The 12,435-nt window shown below is 37.3% G+C and overlaps 1 protein-coding gene across 1 annotated transcript in view; it reads left to right on the top strand.

Moving 5' to 3' along the window:
• ARHGAP42 (Rho GTPase activating protein 42) overlaps positions 1-12,435 on the top strand; it is a 304,988-nt gene that overhangs the window by 259,970 nt on the left and 32,583 nt on the right. The gene's annotated exons all lie outside the window — the stretch shown is intronic.

Here is a 12,435-nt window from a genome sequence, read left to right as displayed (position 1 = left end):
TTTTTGTGTATGGTGTAAGAAAGTGGTCCAGTTCCATTCTTTGGTATGTAGCTGTCTAGTTTTCCCAGCACCATTTATTGAAGAGATTGCCTTTTTCCCATTATATATTCTTCCCTCCTTTTGCAAAGAGTAATTGACCATATAGTTGTGGGTTTATTTCTGGGTTTTCTATTCTGTTCTATTGACCTATGTGTCTGTTTTTGTGTCAGTACCATACCGTTTGAAACAAATTATCATTCGTGACACACCTTTTGTGTCCCAAAACCTCCATCTTGGGACTAGTTGTTAACAGGGACAGAGGCAGTTGTCATTTTTCCTAAGCTTTCTTTCTCTGGCTTTCTCTCTTGGTGCCCTGAGCCTCGTCCCCAGTCAAACATGTTTTGTGTAGTGGTTTCTGAACTGGTCCTTCTACCTGAGGTTGAAGGAAGCGAGAACTGAGAAAGAAAAAATACTATATTCTCATTCTCTCATGCAGTTCAGTTCAACAGTATTCCATTGTATACCTACTTTATTCCAGGTATTGTGAATGGGGAAAAAAAGAAGTCCTTTCAAATGATGTTTTTGCTAATGAAAGTCATGATTTGGCCACATCCTAACAGTCACTCAACATTCAGTGTCATGTACATGTTCACATGTCCTCATGATTGGACTGGAAGATACTTTCAAAATTTCCCCCAAACTCTCAAATTTTGCCACTGTGTTTCAGTGACTTTCCCCATTTGTACTTCGGGAACATGTGCTTCCCAGCAATAAAGAAAAGAAAAATTAAGCTCATTATTATTTTAGACAATTGCCATCTATCACGATATTTTTGAGCTTCATACTGCTGTTTAGATAGTTTAATTCTGGAAGTTCTCAGATGTCCCCAAATTACATCCTCCTCCTCCTCACCACATCCTCCACCAGGCCTGTGATCAAATAATTTTGTTTCCATCTTGAGACCCAGGAAGGAGGGTGTGGGCCAGGGCTGTGGAGAGTGAACTGCTCATCCTTTAGGGAAAAGAGAGATGGTCCTGTGGATATCACAAATACCAATAAATGTACTCATTTCTTTTTTCTGTTTCTTTCAAGCTTGGATAGTATGCTATTAGTTATCTGTGATAAGTAGCCTTTTAATCTGAAATGGCAGATTAGAAAAGTTAATTAGAAATTAAAGACAAATGTTGCTTTGTTTTGTCAACCCTGAGAAGGTACTGTAAGGCCAAGTAGATTACATCTGTTAGGACATGCTGGGTTTTTAATTGGTGGGAAATTGAAGGTACAAGGACTTTTGCTTTGTTAGTTGTATAGAACACTATTCTTTTTCTCGTGGCTGTTTGAATTCTCTTGAGATTAATAGCTATTATGCTGTTAAACTGCCTTATGGAAACTTTATTTGGATTTCTATAAAAGCTTTAGCCCTGAATAGTTTCTGGAGGAAAAAATAATGTTTACACTTAACTTTTGATTGAATATACAAAGTTCTTTAAGTTAGCTTGTTTTCTACTTCTACCCCTGAAAGCCAAGCATCATTAATATTATAGGGTTTCAATTTCTAGGAAGTTGGTGGTATTTGTATTCTGCATATCCTTCTGGCCCTTTCTTAGCAGGGAGACATGAGGCTGAGGGCATCTGGGGAGGAGTTGACGAAAAGTTTGCTCCTATTAACTAAGTACTAACCCTTCTAGAAGCAAGGGTGCTTGCATAACCCACCTGCACACCAGTGACAAGCAAACCATTAATCAATAAGCACTTATTGGCTGCCTTTTCTGAACCAGGCATTGAGCCCTGATTAAGTAATCTGTATTTCTCCTATGTAGGATGGGTATGCTCCACTCTCTACTGTTGAAGAATTATGATAAATTATCAGCCTTTAATGAATGATGTGATTTGTTTTTGTAAGGACCCTTTCCATTTATTATTTCAGTGGAACAATAAGTTTTTTTTTTTTAAGCTATAAAGAACCTATTTTTGTTAAATTCCCAATAGCACTGACATTAAATGCAATAACCTCTTCATGGCTTTAGGAAGTTGCTTATTTTCTATTACAGAATGTATTTTCCCCAACTTCCCGCAGAAACACCACTCCTTGTGACTGCCTCCTACATCAGGCACTGGGAGACAGAGAATACTGTAGCCTGTTTAGTCCATGTTTCCCTCTTTTCCCCAGACCTTAGCAGAATTGGCAGAATCATATTGACTCTTAGAGTCTGCTGGATAATGGCCTTTGTCACTTCCATTCATATTTCACTGGTTAGTGTCTATCACATGGCTGAGCCTGTCTCTGAGGGAGCTAAGAAACATAATCTTCCTGAAGGAAGGGGCAACAAATACAGGGGCACAGTAATCCCAGCCTATTGCAGTCTGTTCAGTTCCAGTGAGAGGATGTGTTTGTTCATTGTGATTTACTGAAATATGATGAAAGTGCACAGACATTTTTTAATATCCAACTTATCTTTTCAGTGGCCAGCTAGGTTACAGGGCCTGAGTGGTTTATACCTGGTTTACATTTGTTTCAAGAAATAGATTATTACTTGGGCTCCAAATATTTAAAAATAAGTAATATATTATATCTTTTTGAAAAGTAACACTCCTGGCAGACAGTTTCTCAAGCCCCAGTGACTAGTCATGCCTAAAGAATGCCTTGTTCACGTAATTTACGTATGTAGATACTTCTATTTTCCTCCAGCTGCTGCTGCTGCTGATAGCCAGCACTTCTATGACAGTTACTATGTTGCAAGCACTATCCTAGGAGACTGGCAGATGTTAACATATTTCATCTGTGAACAGTCCTGTGACAAAGATACTTCTATCATCCTTACTGTATAGCAGAGGAAACTGAGGCACAGAGAGATTAAAACTATGCCCAGTAAAACAGCAAGTAAGCGAGAAAGTAACTACTATCTCTTAAATCTGGTTAGAATTAATGGCTGATTGGGGCACCTGGGTGGCTCAGTTAGTTGTGCATTTGACTCTTGATTTGGGCTCAGGTCATGATCTCCAGGTCCTGGGATTGAGCCCCACATCAGGCTCTGTGCTCATCAGGGAGTCTGCCTGAGGATTTCTTTCTCTCCCTCTGCCCCTCCTTTCCTTGTGCACTCTCCCTCTCTCTAAAAGAACTATTGAATGACTTCGTTTGTCATTTCTTCTACTATTTTTCTTCATATAGCAGTGATGTATGGATAGGAGCACATGGAGAAGGAAACTAGCATTTAATTAGGTTTGTTGTTCTTCAGTGCTTCACGTGGTTTTGTCTTCGTTTTACTACAATCCTTTAACATATGTGTTATCATTTCTCTCATCTTATAAATAAAAGAACTAGAGATCACAGACATTAATAGGCACACTCCCATTCATACAGCAGTAAATACTAGAGCCGAGAATCAGCCCCAGATTCAATGTGGATGCTATCTCTCCACTAAGCAACCTCCTTATACTCTTTCAGGCAATACCAAAGGGTGTTCAGAGGAAACAAAACAAAAATGCATGGTTGTTTTCTACCAATATAGTATATTCTTCCATATCACTGAATTGATTGATAGTGTTTTATTTACTCATGTCATGTGAAAGGAGCTAAAGCACAAGATCTTGGGATCGGTACAGTGGCACCCATGAAGTGACCTGACATTCAGACTGAATGTCTATAAGATTTTATTCTTTGCAGGAGCCTGTGATACTGGTTCATTAGAATAGACTGGGGTAGTGCTGCCAACTATCCCATTATACCTTCAATATAGCCTGGTTATTGTTTATTCTTCTCCAAGTGAATACTTAAAGAAATTCTGTTTTATCTATCAATTGATCGATAGATATAGATATATATAGAATACCACAATTGTCTTCATTCATTTTGCCAAGGGCAAGTTTTATTGACATTTTTTAATAAATGATTTTCTCTTTCTTAATCTTTATTGAAAAGTTGGAACAATGTGACCTCAAGAACCAAACATTATAAATGTCAGGAACTTGCAGTTTTAATTGATGAAAAAAAAGATACTAGTGTATCCTTTTTAACTGGAGCTATGTTTCTTGGTTCAGTTTTTGTTGTTGAAAATAATTGTTTCCTTACCTCTCCACTTACTTGTTTTCTTATGTTCAATAAATATTTTAAAATACCAGAATGTGTAATGTTATGATTGGCCTTGGGGTTATTGGAATCACAAAATCCCTATTTGCCATCTAAAAGAAGTTTTACTCTCATGCAGGTAGTAAACTCTTATGTTTGTTTAAACTATTCATTCTTGTATTGTTGAGTTTACCCAAAGCATTGACTGAATTATTTTCACCTGATATAGGGCCCTGGGGACACAGAAATAAATGAGCCAGTTCTTATGGGTAACAATACATATTTTAGTATGGGCATTTTAAATGTTTTAATCTATTGGTTTTTTTAAAAAATTCTAAAGAACTGTATTTTTAAAAAACGTCTTAACTTTCAAAGTCCTATGAATAAAAATGATAATTTCTACCTTCTGTCTTCTTTTTACTTACAGTTTGCATGGATCTTTCCAAAGTTCTCTTCCTAAGAAAACAGAAACATTCATACACTCAAATTTTACATTTTAAGAAATTGGGTCATACGGTCCTGTTGATTACTTTTTTTTAATCTAATAACACATAATAAATTTCTTCTCAGTTCAGTTCTACTTTTTTCGGCCATGGATTTCTCAAACCTGAAAGGTTTCAGTGGTTTTCTATGTCTAGGATTTCTTAAAAGTTTTCTGTCTATTGTTAGCACAATTTTTTGATACATATTTTTTATCTCTGGATTTGTGTGGAGTTACATGCATGTTTAATCCCCCATATTTCTTTAATTTTTATTCTTTGTGTTTTTATTTTATTATTCTTATGTCTTAAATTTTAATTCCAGTGTAGTTAACATCCAGTGTTATTTTAGTTTCAGGTGTACAATACAGTGATTCAGCAGCTCCATATATTATTCAGTGGTCATCATGATAAGTGTACTCTTAATCCCCGTCACCTGTTTCACCCATCCTCCCACCCACCTCCCCTCCAGTAGCCATCAGTTTGCTCTCTATAGTTAAAAGTCAGTTTCTTGGTTTATCTCTCTCTTTTTTTTTTTTCTTTGCTCCTTTGTTTCACTCCTTAAATTCTACCTATTATTGAAATCATAAAGCTATTTGTCTTTCTCTGACTGGCTTATTTTGCTTAACATCATACTCTAGCTCCATCCATGTTGTTACAAATGAAAGATTTCATTCTTTTTTATGGCTGAATAATAGTCCATTGTATATATATACCATGTCTTCCTTTTTCTTTCTTTTTATGTATATGTGAATTTATTTCTTCAACAAAAATGTAAATTTTTATAATAGTTTTTTATTTTAATTCCAGTATATCTAACATACAGTGTTATGTTACTTTCAGGTATACAATATAGTGATTCAACAATACCATACATTACTCAGTACTTATCATGAGAAGTGTACTCTTTAATCCCCATCACCCATTTGACCCATCCCCCCTCCCATCTCCCCTCTGGTAACCATCAGTTTGTTCTCTACAGTTAATAAGAGTCTGTTTCTTGGTTTGTCTCTCTTTTTTTTCCCTTTGTTTGTTTGTTTTGATTCTTTTTTTTTTTTTAAGATTTTATTTATTTATTTGAGAGACACAATGAGAGAGAGAGCACATGAGAGCGGGGAGGGTCAGAGGGAGAAGCAGACTCCCTGCCGACCAGGGAGCCTGATGTGGGACTCGATCCCGAGACTCCAGGATCATGACCTGAGCCGAAGGCAGTCGCTTAACCAACTGAGCCACCCAGGCGCCCTGTTTGTTTTGATTCTTAAACTCCACATATGAGTGAAATCATATGGTATTTGTCTTTCTCTGGCTGACTTATTTCATTTAGCATTGTACTAACTCCATCCATGTTGTTGCCAATGTCAAGATTTCATTCTTTCTTATGGTTTAGTAATATTCCATTGTGTATATATATACCACAAGTTCTTTATTTTATTTATTGATGGACACTTGAGCTGCTTCTGTAGTTTGGCTATTGTAAATAATGCTGCAATAAACTTGGGGGGGGTGTATATATTCTTTCGAATTAGTGTTTTTGTATTTTGGGGGATAAATACCCAGTAGTGCAATTCCTGGATCATAGGGTAGTTCTATTTTTAATTATTTGAGGAATCTCCATACCCTTCCACAGTGGCTGTACCATGTTGCATTCCCACCAACAGTGCATGAGGGTTCCTTTTCTCCACATCCTCAGCAACAGCTATTCTTTCTTGTATGTTTTATTTTAGTCATTCTGACAGGGGTGAGGTGATATCCCATTGTGGTTTTGATTTGCACTTATTTCTCTAATGATGAGTGATATTGAGCATCTTTTCACTTGTCTGTTGACCATTTGTATGTCTTTTTTGGAGATATGTCTGTCCATGTCTTCTGTCCATTTTTAATTGGATTATTTGTTTTTTGGGTGTTGGATTGCATCAGTTCTTTATGTATTTTGGATACTAACCCTTTATCAGATATGTCATTAGCAAATATCTGCTCCCATTCAGTAGGTTGTCCTTTAGTTTTGTTGGTTGTTGTCTTTTGCGCTGCAGAAGCTTTTTGCTTTGATGTAATCCCAGTAGTTTATTTTTGCTTTTATTTCCCTTGCCTCAGGAGACATATCCAAAAATGTTATTACAGCTGATGTGGGAGAAATTACTGACTGTGCTCTCTTCTAGGATTTTTGTGGTTTCGGGTCTCACATTTAGGTCCTTAATCCATTTTGAGTTTATTTTTGTGTATGGTGTAAGAAAGTGGTCCAGTTCCATTCTTTGGTATGTAGCTGTCTAGTTTTCCCAGCACCATTTATTGAAGAGATTGCCTTTTTCCCATTATATATTCTTCCCTCCTTTTGCAAAGAGTAATTGACCATATAGTTGTGGGTTTATTTCTGGGCTTTCTATTCTGTCCTGTTGACCTTTGTGTCTGCTTTTGTGTAGTACCATACTGTTTTGATTACTGTGGCTTTGTAATATAGCTTGAAGCATCAAATTGTGATATTTCCAGTTTTGTTATTTTTTCCAAGACTTCTTTGGCTATTGAGGGTATTCTGTGGTTTCATACAACTTTTAGGATTCTCTGTTCTATAGTTCTGTGAAAAATACTGTTGGGGGGGCACCTGAGTAGCTTCGTTGGTTAAACATCTGACTCTTGCTTTTGGCTCAGGTCATGATCTCCTGGGTCCTGGCCCAGGAGTGTCAGGCTTCACACTCAGTGGGGAGGAGTCTGCTTGAAGATTCTATCCCTCTGCCCCTCCCCCTGCTTACTCTCTCTGTCTCTCTCAAATAAATAAATAATAAATCTTTAAAAAAAATGCCATTGGTATTCTGATGGGGATTGAATTAAATCTGTAGATTGCTTCGGGTAGTATAGACATTTTAACAATATTTATTCTTCCAGTCTATGAGCATGGAAAATCTCTCCATTTATTTCTGGCACGTTCAATTTCTTTCATTAGTGTTTTATAGTTGTCCATGTACAGATCTTTCACCTCTTTGGATAAGTTTATTTCTAACTATTTTATTATTTTTGGTGCAGTTGTAAATGGATTGTTTTCTTAATTTCTCTTTCTGCTGCTTCATTGTTAATGCAAAGTGCACCGGATATCTGTATATTGTTCTTGTATCCTGTCACTTTACTGAATTCATTTATTAGTTCTAGTAATTTTTTGGTGAAGTGTTTAGGGTTTCTTTATGTATAGTGTCATGTCATCTGCAAATAGTGAAAGTTTTATTTCTTCCTTACCCAATTTGGATGCCTTTTATTTCTTTCTGTTGTCTGATCACTGTGGCTAGGGCTTACACTACTACATTGAGTAAAAGTGGTGAGAGTGGACATCCTTGTCTCGTTCCTGACCTTAGGGGAGAAGCTCTCAACTTTCCCCATCAAGTATGATGTTTGCTGTAGGTTTTTCGGATAAGGCCTTTATTATGTTGAGGTATGTTCCCTCTAAACCTACTTTGTGGAGGGTGTATATCATGAATGGATGTTATACTTTGTCACATGCTTTTTCTGCATCTACTGAAATGATCATATGGTTTTTATCATTTTTCCTATTGCTGTAATGTGTCCTGTTGATTGGTTTGTGAATGTTGAACTGCCCTTGCATCCCAGGAATAAGTCCCACTTGATTGTGAATAATTTTTTTAATGTATTGTTGAGTTTGGTTTGCTAATATTCTGTTGAGGATTTTTACCTCTATGTTGATCAGAGATATTGGCCTGTAGTTCTCTTTTTTGTGTGTGTGTGAGGTCTTTATTGATCTCTTCTATTGTTTTTTTGTTCCGTTTCTATTAGCTTTTATTTCTGCCCTAATCTTTATTATTTCCTTTCTTCTGCTGTCTTTGGGTTTTGTTTGGTCCTATTTTTCTAGCTCCTTTAGATGTAAGGTTAGATTGTTTATTTGAGATTTTTCTTGCTTCTTGAGGTAAGCCTGTATTGCTATAAATTTTCCTCTTTGGACCACTTTTGCTGCATCCAAAGGTTTTCGACCATTATGTTTTCATTTTCATTTCTCTCCATGTAATTTTTATTCTTCTTTTATTTCGTGGTTGATCCATTCATTGGTTAGTAGCATTTTATCTGACCTCCATTATTTGTGCTCTTTCAGATTTTTTTCTTATCATTGATCTCTTATTTCATAACACTGTGGTCAGAAAAAAATGCATGGCATGACTTTAATACTTTTGAATTTGTTGAGGCTTTTTTGTGGCCTAATATGTGATGTATTCTGGAATATGTTGCATGTGCACTTGAGAAGAATGTGTATTATGCTGTTTTAGGATGGAATGTTCTAATTATATATGTGAGATCCATCTGGTCCAGTGTGTTATTCAAAGCCAGTGTTTTCTTTTTTTATTGTTATGTTAATCCCCATACATTACATCATTAGTTTTAGATGTAGTGTTCCATGATTCATTGTTTATGCATAACACCCAGTGCTCCATGCAGAATGTGCCCTCTTTAATACCCATCACCAGGCTAACCCATCCTTCCCCCCTCCCCTCTAGAACCCTCAGTTTGTTTTTCAGAGTCCATAGTCTCTCATGGTTTGTCTACCCCTCCGATTTCCGCCCTTCATTTTCCCCCTCCTGCTATCTTCTTCTTTTTTTTTTTCTTAACATATATTGCATTATTTGTTTCATAGGTACAGATCTGTGATTCAGCAGTCTTGCACAATTCACAGCGCTCACCATAGCACATACCCTCCCCAATGTCTATCACCCAGCCACGCCATCCCTCCCACCCCCCACCACTCCAGCAACCCTCAGTTTGTTTGCTGAGATTAAGAATTCCTCATATCAATGAGGTCATATGATACATGTCTTTCTCTGATTGACTTATTTTGCTCAGCATAATACCCTCCAGTTCCATCCACGTTGTTGCAGATAAGCCAGTGTTTTCTTATTGATTTTCTGTTTATATGCTCTGTCCATTGATGTAAGTGGGGTATTAAAATCCCCTACTATTAATTTATCAGTTAGTTCCTTTGCTTGTTATTAACTGTTTTATGTATTTGGGTACTCCCATGTTGGGTGCATAAATATTTAGAATTGTTATATCCTCTTGTTGGATTGTTATTATTATTATATAGTGTCATTATTCTCTTGTTACTGTCTTTGTTTTAAAGTCTGTTTCATCTGATATAAGTATAGCTACTCTGCTTTTATTTTGACATCCATTTGCATGGTAAATGTCTTTCCAGCCCCTCACTTTCAATCTGCATGTGTCATTAGTTCTGAAAGGAGTCTATATAGGCAACATATTGATGGGCTTGTTTTTCTACCCATTCCATCACCCTATATCTTTTGATTGAGCTTTTAGTCCATTTACTTTCAAAGTAATTATTGATAGATATGTATTTATTGCTATTTTGTTACTTTTTTATGGTCATTTTTGTAGTTTTTCTATGATCCTTTCTTCTCTTGCTCTCTTTCACACTTTTTAGTGTTAAACTTGGATTTCTTTCTCTCTATTCTTTGTGTATCTGTTATTGTGTTTTGATTTGTGGTTACCATTAGGGTTGTATAGAACATCTTCTGCATATAGCAGCCTATATTCAGTAGATGGTCGCTTAAATTAGAACTCATTCTTTCTTCTTATCCCCATTTTTCAGGTATATGGTGTCCTATTTCACGTCCTTTTATTTTATGAGTTCTTTCACTGATTTTTACAGATATACTTATTTTTACTGCTTTTGTGTTTCCTTCTTTTCATACTCTTACTTATGGTCTTTCCTTTCCACTCCATGTGTTTCCTTAATATTTTTGTAGGCCTGGTTTAGTGAACTTGAACTACTTTAGCTTTTGTTTGTCTGAGAATCTCTCCTGTTCTGAATGATAAGTCTTGCTAAAAAGAGTATTTTTGGCTGCATATTTTTTCCTGTTAGCACTTTCAATATATCATGCCACTTGCTTTTGTCCTCCAAAGTTTCTGCTGAAAAATCCACTCATAGCCTTATAGCATTTCCCTAGTGTGTAATTATCTTCTTTTGTCTTGCTGCTTTTAAAATTCTTTATCACTACTTTTTGCCATTTTAATTACTTTGTGTCTTGGTGTTGACCTCTTTGAGTTGATTTCGGTGGGGGAACCTCTGCCTCCTGCATCTGGATATCTATTTGCCACCTGGATCTGGATATCTGTTTCCTTTCCCAGATTTGGAAAAGTTTTAGCTAGTATTTCTTCACATAAATTTTCTGAACCCTTTTATTGTTCTTATGGAATCCTTATAATGCAAATGTTATTACACTTGATGAAGTAGCTGAGTTCCCTAAGTCTTTTCTCATTTTGCATAATTTTTTTTCTTTCAGGTTGCTCATTCATTCCTCTGCTTCCTCTAGCCTGCTATTTATTCCATCTAGTGTATTTTTAATTCTGTTTATTGTTTTCTTCATCTCTGATTTGTTCTTTTTTATCTCTTTGTTAAGCATCTCACTTACATTCTCCACTCTTTTCTCAAGTACAGTGGGTATCTTTATGATCATTACTTTAAATTCTCTGTCAGGTGTATTACTCCATTTCTCTTAGGTCTCTTACTGTCGTTTTTGTGTTTTTTTTTAATCCATTTGGGATATATTTCTCTGTCTCCTCATTTTGCCTCTGTGTCTGTTTCTTTGTGTCAGGAAAGTCAGCTACGTCTACTCCTCTTGAATGTAGTGGTCTTATGAAGAAGAGGTCCTGTAGTGCCCTGCAGTGCAGTTTCCCCTCTTCCCCAGAGCCCGATGCTTCAGGTGGTGTCTCTTATGTGTGTTGCATGTGCTTTGCTGTTTTGTCCTGGCTGCTTTTTCCTTCAGTCCAGTTGTCTGCAGAGGCTCTCTTTGCCTGTTGTAGGCAGCATTTTGTCCCTGGTGGGGGTGTGGTATGCAGTGTTAACAAGGTGTGCTCTGCTTATGAAATGAGACCTGAGACCTGAGACCTGTAGCTTCCAGGACCCGGGCCTTGTGAGTGGGTTGTGCAATTTTAACAAGGTGCTCCTCGAACTTCCACAAGGCCTGCAGCTGCTACTGCCAGAACTACAGTCTTGCAAAATGCATGGGTGGAAAGATGTAGTATTGGCAAAGTTTGCGCTGGATTTCTGAGGGGGGTGGCCTGTGGTGCTGGGACTGATGCAAGCATGAGTGGAAAGGGTGGATGTGCCAAGCACTAGGGTGTGGGGCTTGGTGTAAGAAAATTATGTAGGGAATTTCCTGCTGGTTTCTGCAGGTGCCCATGTGTTTATGTTAAGCGTGGGGAAGGGGAGTGGCACCTGCCAGCTCCTTTGTTCCTGGAAGAGTCTTACTCTGGACATGCTCTGAGATGAGTAAATAACTCTCCCTACTGTACACCCCAGGTGTTTTTCAAAGTACTGCTTCTACCCTGTTTTTGGAGGGCTGTTTGTCATGCTGTCTCTTTAAGGGCAGGGACTCATCTTCCTTCTGCCTTCAGCCTCTTCCAAAATGGAGCCAGCTGATTTTTAAGCTTCCAGGCTTTAAGTCCTTCTTATTTGTAAGAAGTCAGTAAATTCAGCTCCTCTTGCTTTCAAAACCAAATGTTAGGAGGATTCGTCTCTCCCATGCAAGCTTCCTGGTGTGTTAGTCTGTTTCTCACCCTTCTCTGTGCCTGTGGCTCCCTCCTGATCACAGATGGCCACCTCTGTTTTGCTCCCCACCATGTCTCCACCTTTTCTACCCTCTTCGATGTGGACTTTTCTCTGCCTTTGGTTGTGGAGTTTGTTTTGCCAGTCTTCATTTTCTGGGTTATTTACACTGGTGTGAGTGTTATCTAGTTGTATCCATGAGATGAGGTGAGCTTAGGGTCCCCTTACTCCACCATCTTCCAGCCTCCTTCTAATACACCATCTTTAATTGGAAGCCAGTTTAGTTTTTTATTGATTTGAATTATTTTCATATATAATTTGAGAATATTAAGAAATATATCTCTACCACATATGATGAA

The sequence above is a fragment of the Mirounga leonina genome, unplaced genomic scaffold, assembly GCF_011800145.1.
Source record: "Mirounga leonina isolate KUSES-001 unplaced genomic scaffold, KU_Mleo_1.0 Mir_153, whole genome shotgun sequence".
Classification (NCBI taxonomy): domain Eukaryota; kingdom Metazoa; phylum Chordata; class Mammalia; order Carnivora; family Phocidae; genus Mirounga; species Mirounga leonina.
Note: the sequence above shows the minus strand (reverse complement) of the source record. Positions and strands in the feature narration are given on the sequence as shown.